At 41.5% G+C, this 8,583-nt stretch overlaps 1 long non-coding RNA gene across 1 annotated transcript in view; it reads right to left on the reverse strand.

Annotated features, from left to right (window-relative positions):
- Positions 1-1,340: 1,340 nt before the first annotated feature.
- LOC145717090 (uncharacterized) overlaps positions 1,341-8,583 on the reverse strand; it is a 418,260-nt gene continuing 411,017 nt past the window's right edge. Inside the window, exon 8 of the long non-coding RNA XR_014140106.1 lies at positions 1,341-4,849. This is a non-coding gene — a long non-coding RNA (uncharacterized LOC145717090). The remainder of the gene's footprint in view (positions 4,850-8,583) is intronic.

Consider the following 8,583-nt stretch of genomic DNA (forward strand, 5'->3'; position numbering starts at 1 on the left):
TCCATTTCTAACACCTTAATTTTTATAAAATAGCTCAAAGATGATAAAACGCACAAACCAGAAGGTTGTGCTACACTGGACATCCAATAATCTTTGTTGCCCATTTTAAAGTCTTTTTTTAAATTTAATTTTATTATGTTAGTCACCATACAACACATCATTAGTTTTTTATGTAGTGATCCACGCTTCATTGTTTTCGTATAACACCCAGTGTTCCATGCAGTACGTGCCCTCCTTAATATCCATCACCGGGCTAACTCACCCCCCATCCCCCTCCCCTCTAAAGCCCTCAGTTTGTTTCTCAGAGTCCATAGTCTCTCATGGTTTGTCTCCCCCTCTGATCCCCCCCTTCATTTTTCCCTTCCTTCTTCTAATGTCCTCCATGCTATTCCTTATGTTCCACAAATAAGTGAAACCATATGATAGTTGACTTTCTCTGCTTGACTTATTTCACTTAGCATAATCTCCTCCAGTCCCATCCATGTTGATGTAAAAGTTGGGAAGATGTGGTCCATATATACAATGGAATATTACTCAGCCATTGGAAAATCCAGGTCTTTTGATTTTCACTTCATGTTCTTTTTGCTACACTTTGAGGAAACATTTTGAGAGGATTTGTTGCTGGCTGAAGCTATTTCCATATTTCACCTCATTTTGACATTGGCAGTGAAAGCCGTTTTGTTTTTTTAAGATTTATTTATTTATTTTGGGGGGCAGGTAGGGAGAGAGCATGGGGAAGGGCAGAGGGAGAGGGAGAGAGAGAATCTGAAGCAGACTCTGTACTGAGCATGGAGCCCAGTGCAGGGCTCAGTCTCATGACCTTGAGATCATGACCTACACTGAAATCAAGAGTCAGACACTCAACTGACTGAGCCACCCAGGCGCCCCTGAAAGCTGATTTTAAATATTGACCAAGAAAATCTTTCACAAATTTCAGATATATTTCAGAGGTTTTATTTTTTTTTAATTTTATTTTATTATGTTAATCACCATACATCACATCATTAGTTTTTGATGTAGTGTTCCATGATTCATTGTTTGCGTATAACACCCAGTGCTCCATGCAGTCCGTGCCCTCTTTAATACCCATCACCAGGCTAACCCATCCCCCTCCCCCCCCGGAACCCTCAGTTTGTTTCTCAGGGTCCATAGTCTCTCATGGTTCGTCTCCCCCTCCAATTTCCCCTTCATTTTTCCAGAAGAGGTTTTAAATAAAGACTAGTGTATACATGTTGAATTTTGTTATGTTTCTTAGTAAAAAGAAATGTTGTGTTATTGAATTTTTTTTTTCACCATGGTTCTGGACTATTTAAGGAAAATTAAGTGATAATAGTTTCAGGTTGTAGAGTGGAGAAAGCTACATTCACTTTTCAGTAAAGTAGGATCAGGGGAATGGAGTTGAAAAGGAGGCCACAGTCAACAGTAGGCCATCCACACCCCTTCAGTAAGTGCTGCTGTGCATGTTGGACAGCCAGTTACGTGCTCCTGAGCAATGAGGTGAGGCAGTGAGGTAGCTGTGGGCGTGGCATTTCCTTCTCCTCCTTGAAATTATCTTCCTTGGTCCTTGCTCCTGGGGCTTGGGTGTTTTGGGGAAGGAGGATGAAAAACAGTTGATAAAGAGCTGTTGGTAAGCCCATTTTACAGCAGATTCCTCCGGATTCTTCCACATACTTTGCAGTTGGGGTTAGATGGTCAGATTCTGGGGTGCCTGATCTCTGCTGTCCTTCAGCTCTGAGCTCTGTGGGTGATGCCTTGCTCTGGGCTGAATATTGGTAGAGTGTACAAACGGTGGCTTCCTGAGTACATATCCAGGAATGTGATAACTTAAAAAATCCTCTGTTTTATTCTTTTATAAACCATGCATTCTAAGAAGTTCAGGAGCCAATAAGTAAAGAAAGGTATTTCAGAATGGGAACAGATGTAAATAGTGGGAAAATAATGAAGAAGTGTGAGGTACAAAGGGGAGAAAAAGACATTTACATATTCCTCACAAGAGATTATCTGTTACAACTATTTATTGAGTGGTGTGATGGACATGTGATTTCATGCAACTCTTCAGAACTTATCTCTTGCCCGAAACCCTGAAGAAAGAAATGTGTGTGTACATACTCTTACGCCACAGTGGAACTTGGCTGGCTCTGTGGGCACTCCGCAAGAAAGTTTGCCCTTCGTAAGTGGTTCTGGCTGTGGTTGGGAGCCCCAGATCATTTCCCTGCCCAGGGATCTCTCTCCCAGTGGTTCACTTGCAAATGTAGAAAATAGAATCCATACTGATTCTTCAGATGGAGACTGGGCATTCTAAAGAAAGTTCAATTCATTAAAACTACTTTAAATTTTCAGGAGAATGGCAAAAGGGCTAGGCAGAAAAAAGGAGGGAGTTCTGTTCTCTGATTCCTCATGGCTAACCTGTACTTTCGTTTCCCATTATTGCCCATGAAAGAAGAGCAATCATATATATCTTTACTATATATATATACTATGTATTATATTATATGTAATATATATAGTATAGGGCTCCAGGAAAATGTTGCAAGACAGCTGTGGAACAGATGAAAAATATAGGATTGGAAATCTAAGGATCTGGATTTGGGTCTTGATTTTATTACTTACAAAATTACTAAGTTTTGGTTTCTTCCCCTATAAAAAAGATTATACCTATCTCATAGGATTGTTGTAGAAATTAAATGAGATTATGCATGTAGTGATGTGTTATAAAATAATTTCTTATTAGACATGAAACAATCTGATGTTTTTAAGAGAGAAGCTGATCCATGTGGCAAATGTTATATTCAGACAGTGCCAGTGCAAACTTTGAAAACAGATCTAATATATAAATTTATAGGGACACAGTGTTACCTAGCAATGGAGACTTGTGATGGCCCAGAAGTTCGTCTTTCAAGGCCAAAAGGTCCAAGCTGATGTCAAGGACCAAGGTGGACTCCATTTCTTTCCCAAGCATGGTATAGGCTGCATTTCCTGAAAGGAAGGATTTGTTCTTCCCACGAAACTGTGGCTAAGGCAAGCAATGAAAGTGTCTTGATATTTGCACAGGGCTTTTTACAGGGAGAGGCTAGGAGTCAAGCTGATTTGCATTCTATTCAAAGCTTTAAATCACCTTATTACCTGTGAGGATTAATGCCTTTGTTTCCAGTGAGGCTATTGGTCCAAGGAATAAGGAAAAACTCCCCTTTTGGAATGAAAACCTCAGTCTTGCATAGCAAATTCACTGAAATGGTACCTCCATGGTTTTTTTTTTTTAATTATTTTTATTTATTTTTTATCATCTTAGTAATAGGTGGATATACTATGTCCAAGTGTGGATGATTCATCTGGTGTTCCTTTAATGCTGTCTGAGATTGGGGTCCTGTCTAATGGCAGCCCAGCTTCTTGTACCTTTGGCCTTTGAGGCCCAGAATCAGATTTCATCTTTTTAAAGAACCTGGAACTCTCAGAAGCTAGAGAGATGGTTTGCCTTCATTCATTTGTATAATCAAGAGGAGGGACCAAAGGTTCTTCCCTCCAGACATTAAAATGCCTAGATATCTGGAACCATGAGAGGACAGAAGAGGAAAGATTAGAGGGCTGCTTGCTCATCCCGAGCTCGGGTCTTACTGACCTCTTGGAATGTGGCACAAGGGTAGAGTAAGCCGCCTGGGCACCTACAGACTATACACTCTGCAAGGGCAAGGGTTGAATGATCACATCTGTTTCATGAACTCATGTTTCCTCAAAGCCCAGCATCTGGCACAGGGGTAGGCACTCATTCACTATTGGATGATTGAATAATAAATGAGAGAAAGCATTTCTGAGCAATCCTTAAAGATGACACCCAGTGAACGGGGCAGTGAATAGAAGGCACTTATGTTATTTGGAATGTATACTGTGTTTGCTGCCCATTTCATTCCACTTTGACTCATCCAGAGAGAGAAAGAGAGAGAGAAGGAGGGAGAAAGAGATATGCATGTGACTCCTACTGAATGGATAAAGAAGCTGAGGATCAGAGTGTTCAAGTTCCTTTCTCAAGGTTACAGCTAGGTGGATCTCAGGTTCAAACCTAGGTCTGTCTGAGAAGAAGGAAAACTGCCCTCTTTCTTGTCTGCTGTATTGAGCAAGTCCCATGGTGTGGAAGTAAAGAGGTCTGCATTCATGAAGATGGGAAGTGAAGTGGGGATGTAACTAGACATCCAGTGGAAGGGCAGTCATGGCATTTTCTCATTGCTTTGAAATCTGGGTTCACACATCTTGAGAAGTGGGGTTTGTTTGTTTTGTTGTACCTGCAGATGAAATTTGAGTATCCTTAAGATCTGGTGTTTTGGCAGATATGAAAACATTTCTTGGCCACTTAGTATACATTTAGATGCTGCTAGAATATTCCGTGTGTATTCTGTTGTATAATCTCACAAGAGCTCAATAATATATTATGATCCCCCATTTTATAGATGCAGAAGCTGAAGTTTGAAAAAATGAGTTATTTCATTGAGGTCATACACTGTAATTGGCAGAGCCAGTGTGTGTGAATCTAGAAATGCCTATCCATTAAGTTTTTTTTTTTCTTCTCAGTTTGATGACATTGCAATTGACTGGGGGAAAAAAAGAAAAGAAAAAGGATTCTAATGAATTCTTTGAGAAGCAGACAACCTGTGCCAAAAGTTATTCTATTTGACTTCTAGGAAAAACTGATAACCATCAACAGATGATTGTGGCTGATCAATCCTTTTTTTCGTTTTTTAAGGTTCTTTCTCATATGGTCCTTCAGTCAGTAGATATTTATCGAATGGCTCCTCTGTGCTCTGTGCTTCTTTAGGCCCCAAGAATATACCTGGAAATGGAACAAAGTCCAGTTTGCCTCCTAGAGGGGGAGAAAGAGACAATAAATTATTTTCATTCTGTTAGTTTACTGAACAGCTATATTGAGGCGTAATTCACATATTATAAAATTCACTCTTGGTTTTTAGTACATCACGATGTTGTGCAGCTATCACAGCTGTCTGATTCCCAGGCAATTTCAAATGGCTATATAATTTGTCAGGAGTGACAAGTGCTCTGAAGACAAACAAGTGGGGTGAGGTGGGGTGAGAGTGAATGTGCTGCTGGTCTACCCGGGGGACCATATCAGGACAGGCCTTCCAGATAACGTGATATTTGAGCAGAAACTTGAATGAGATGAGGGAATGAGACATGGACATCTGGGCAAAGAAGAGTCCAGGTAGAGGAAACAGGGCAAGACCCTGAGGCGGGAGCACATCCAGTGCTCATGGAAGAGTAGACAAGTCAGTGACTGAAGGCCAGAGGGCAGGAGAGAAGGTAGTCTCACCCATGAGTTGTAAGGGACTGTGTATCAAAGTACTTAGTGCGATGCCTGGTACACAGCAGGTGCTTAATAAATGAGAGCTCTGGTTATGATGGTTATTATCCTTATTCTCATCGTAAAGCTGCCAGTCACCTTGCTTCCTGAGCACAGGAGCTGTGGCTCACCTTTGCATCTCCCTGGAGACAAGACCAATGCTTTGCACATAATACACAGTCATTAAGCATCCACTTAGTGAAAAAATAGAATTTAATCTTTAAATTAATAATCTTTGTTACAAGAACAGGCAGGAATAAATGCCCAGATGGACTGATAAATCATAAAGACAAGTTAATATTGAGCAATACTGCTAAGTATTTCTACCAAAGAGGCATGGTTTTCTCTAAGGCCTGCAAAATTCCTATTTCCTTAAGAGGTGGGGTGAAGAGTTTTGTTTTGTTTTGTTTTTTTCTTTCCCTAGCCCCTGGTTGAAGGCAGCTCTGTGATGGGGTTTCTTTATAATTGGGCGAGGGGGTGTCTGGGTCAAAGTGAAAGCCAACTTGCACTGCTATTACAACACATTACATAAATAACTATATATAATTGCTACCATCCATCAATTTGGGGAGATCAGTGGTGAGAGATGCTGCCAGTTTCTTGGAATGAAAACTAAAGCTGTGAATAGCCCATAAAGTCACACTCGCTAATCAATGCCAGTGTTTTTAAGGGAGGGTAAATTGGTCCAGTCACCAATTCAACCTTGAGAAGCATTCCCCTGTGTATCCTTCGTATTGGTTTGCAAGACTTTGCCCAATCCTTGCTTAGAGTGTTTTTTTCCCTCCTCTTTCACCAACTTTTTTTTTTTTTTTTTACCATAGGATTATTCTTAGCCCTGCCTTCCCCTGTGTTGCAACCTGAAGCCTTTGCTGAGTTGGCTAAGGACAGATAGATTTCTAATGGGTTTAGGTTAATCTGACCACTATATGCAGCTGAACTTGCTTCTATGCAGATTTGGAAAGTTCTAAATGTCCAGCTTCCCTGTCTACATGGGTCAAGTTAACCTGATTCTTTCTCAATTCTTTATTTCATTCTGGACTGGCAGAAGACTAACCATGAGTTTAAAAAACAAACAAACAAACAAACAAACAAATATTAGACTGCAGCATTCAAGAAGGTATGACATTTGCAAATAGAAAGGATTCTTAATAATCACATCTTGCACTTGACCCCAATCAATTTAATACCCTGGGTTGTAAGCAGCATGAGGCAGAGGCCACCTAACTCCCGGGCCTAGGAAAATGTGTCTGGCAATAATTGCAGACTAATCTTATTGAATTGACATTGAAGTAATGAAGTCACACTTTTATTGATTGAAAATGAAATTGAACAGGCAGCTCCCACAGCTAAAGCTCTTTCGAGCAGAGATAAATGGTCAATGGCTTGCTTTGCAGTAACCTGAGAAACTCTAGAAACTCCTAGAATGTAGGAACCTTATTTAATTCCCATGTGAATGGACCACAGGGTCTTCTCAGGGGTGGTGATGGTGGGTAGCGTATGTGCTCAACAGGTGTGTGTTAGAGACACAGCCAAGAACTTTCCACCCCCAGCACAGAGTCTGGTTTTCTTTCTCCATGAGAAATTTGCCTCTTTTGTAAAAATTCCCCTTTCCATCAGAGTATCCCTTTAGGTGGGAACCCCTACATGAGGGTGAGATGGGGAGCCTGTGAATTCCCTTTTCCTTCACCTTCCCTGCTCTGTCTAGGTCCTACAGTTTGTCCGAATGAATGCTTGATGTACTTCAGAATGTTAGACTCTATTATATTAGTCAGAAGTACTTTTGTGGATAATTGGTAGGAAATTAAAGGATTCAAGGGTGATTTGGTGTTTCCAGAAATCTTTAGAAGTTGTTTGAGGGGGAAAAATAAGTAAATCTTGTTAAAAACCCCTCAAGCCAAGGGACACTGTTTTTTTTCATGGAAAATTGCTACTTAGAAACATACTATAAAATGTGTCATGCTTTTGGGTCAGCAGACACTAAGCATTTACATTTTCTTGCGCCAAAAGAGAGGTTGCCAGTGATGGTTTTACCTTCTCTAGGTGCTGGCGTAAAGGGCTGGTCCCATCATGAAGTCTCCCTTCCTGACTGGCAGCATTCACTAACAATAGTGATGTCAGCAAGACTAGCTTCTATTAGAATAGCACTCCATGCTTTCTGGAACTTCATTCATTTGCATTATCCTTTGATCTTCATAACAAGCCTGCAAGGGTGGTGAAGGCATGTGCTACAATGATGAAGGAAGCCGAGGAACACAGGCTAAGTGGGAAGTGAATTCCTCAAGGTCTCAGAGTTAAGGGTCTCTGAGGAGGGGAGGAGCACGTCCTCTCAACTTTAATTTCTGTTCAGCGCTCAGTTAAATCTTGAGAGAGAGTCCTTGTGTTTTTGCTCCCAGGAGTCTGTACTAGCATTTGCCTAACCCAGACCTAAAACAACCAAACCAAATTCAAATAAATAGAAGAACAAACAACATCCTGCTGACCTCATCAGGCCCACTTGCTCTGGGGCCCAATTCCCTGAAGCAGGCCCCATCTCTGTCACTGCTCATTTCAAGCTTGTCCTGTGCTACCACTTTCCATGGTGCCCACTTCTGTCCTTGGGGCTGCCATCTACAGGGTCTGGCCTTAGAGCCCCTTTTCTTCTGCTCTGCTAGTTTGTCCTTGAAGACATCACTTCTCTTCTTGGTTTCTTGGTTTTGTGCCTTTCCTATCAACTGTCCCTGTTCTCTCTCAAGGCCTGTGTCTTCTTTCATCCGATGACACTTTTGGGCTCCTTGCTGTTCTTCTCTCCTCCTCCACAATCCATCTCCTCAGCTTGCCAGCATCTTCCTAAACATGCGTCTGCTTTCTGATTCCCATCAGGGGAAGTCAAAACCTATGGAGGGGTGGCATTGGGGTCTCAGCCAGCCAACTTCACCACCCTGTCTTTCACCATTTCAATGAATGGGAACCCCAGCCACACTGTCCTGGTCACTGCCCTCATTAGCTTCACAGCACTCCCTACCTCTGGGACTTGGCTCACACTATTTCAAATGTAGAAATCTAACAAATCAACTTTCAAGGATTATCACAAGTGCTATCACCTTCAAGAAAACTTCCAGTCAGAAAGGGGAACCCTCCTACACTGTTGGTGGGAATGCAAGCTGGTGCAGCCACTCTGGAAAACTGTATGGAGGTTCCTCAAAAAGTTGAAAATAGAGCTACCATATGATCCAGCAATTGCACTACTGGGTATTTACCCC

Source organism: Leptonychotes weddellii, chromosome 14 (assembly GCF_054177405.1).
Source record: "Leptonychotes weddellii isolate Sample4059 chromosome 14, ASM5417740v2, whole genome shotgun sequence".
In the NCBI taxonomy this organism is placed as follows: domain Eukaryota; kingdom Metazoa; phylum Chordata; class Mammalia; order Carnivora; family Phocidae; genus Leptonychotes; species Leptonychotes weddellii.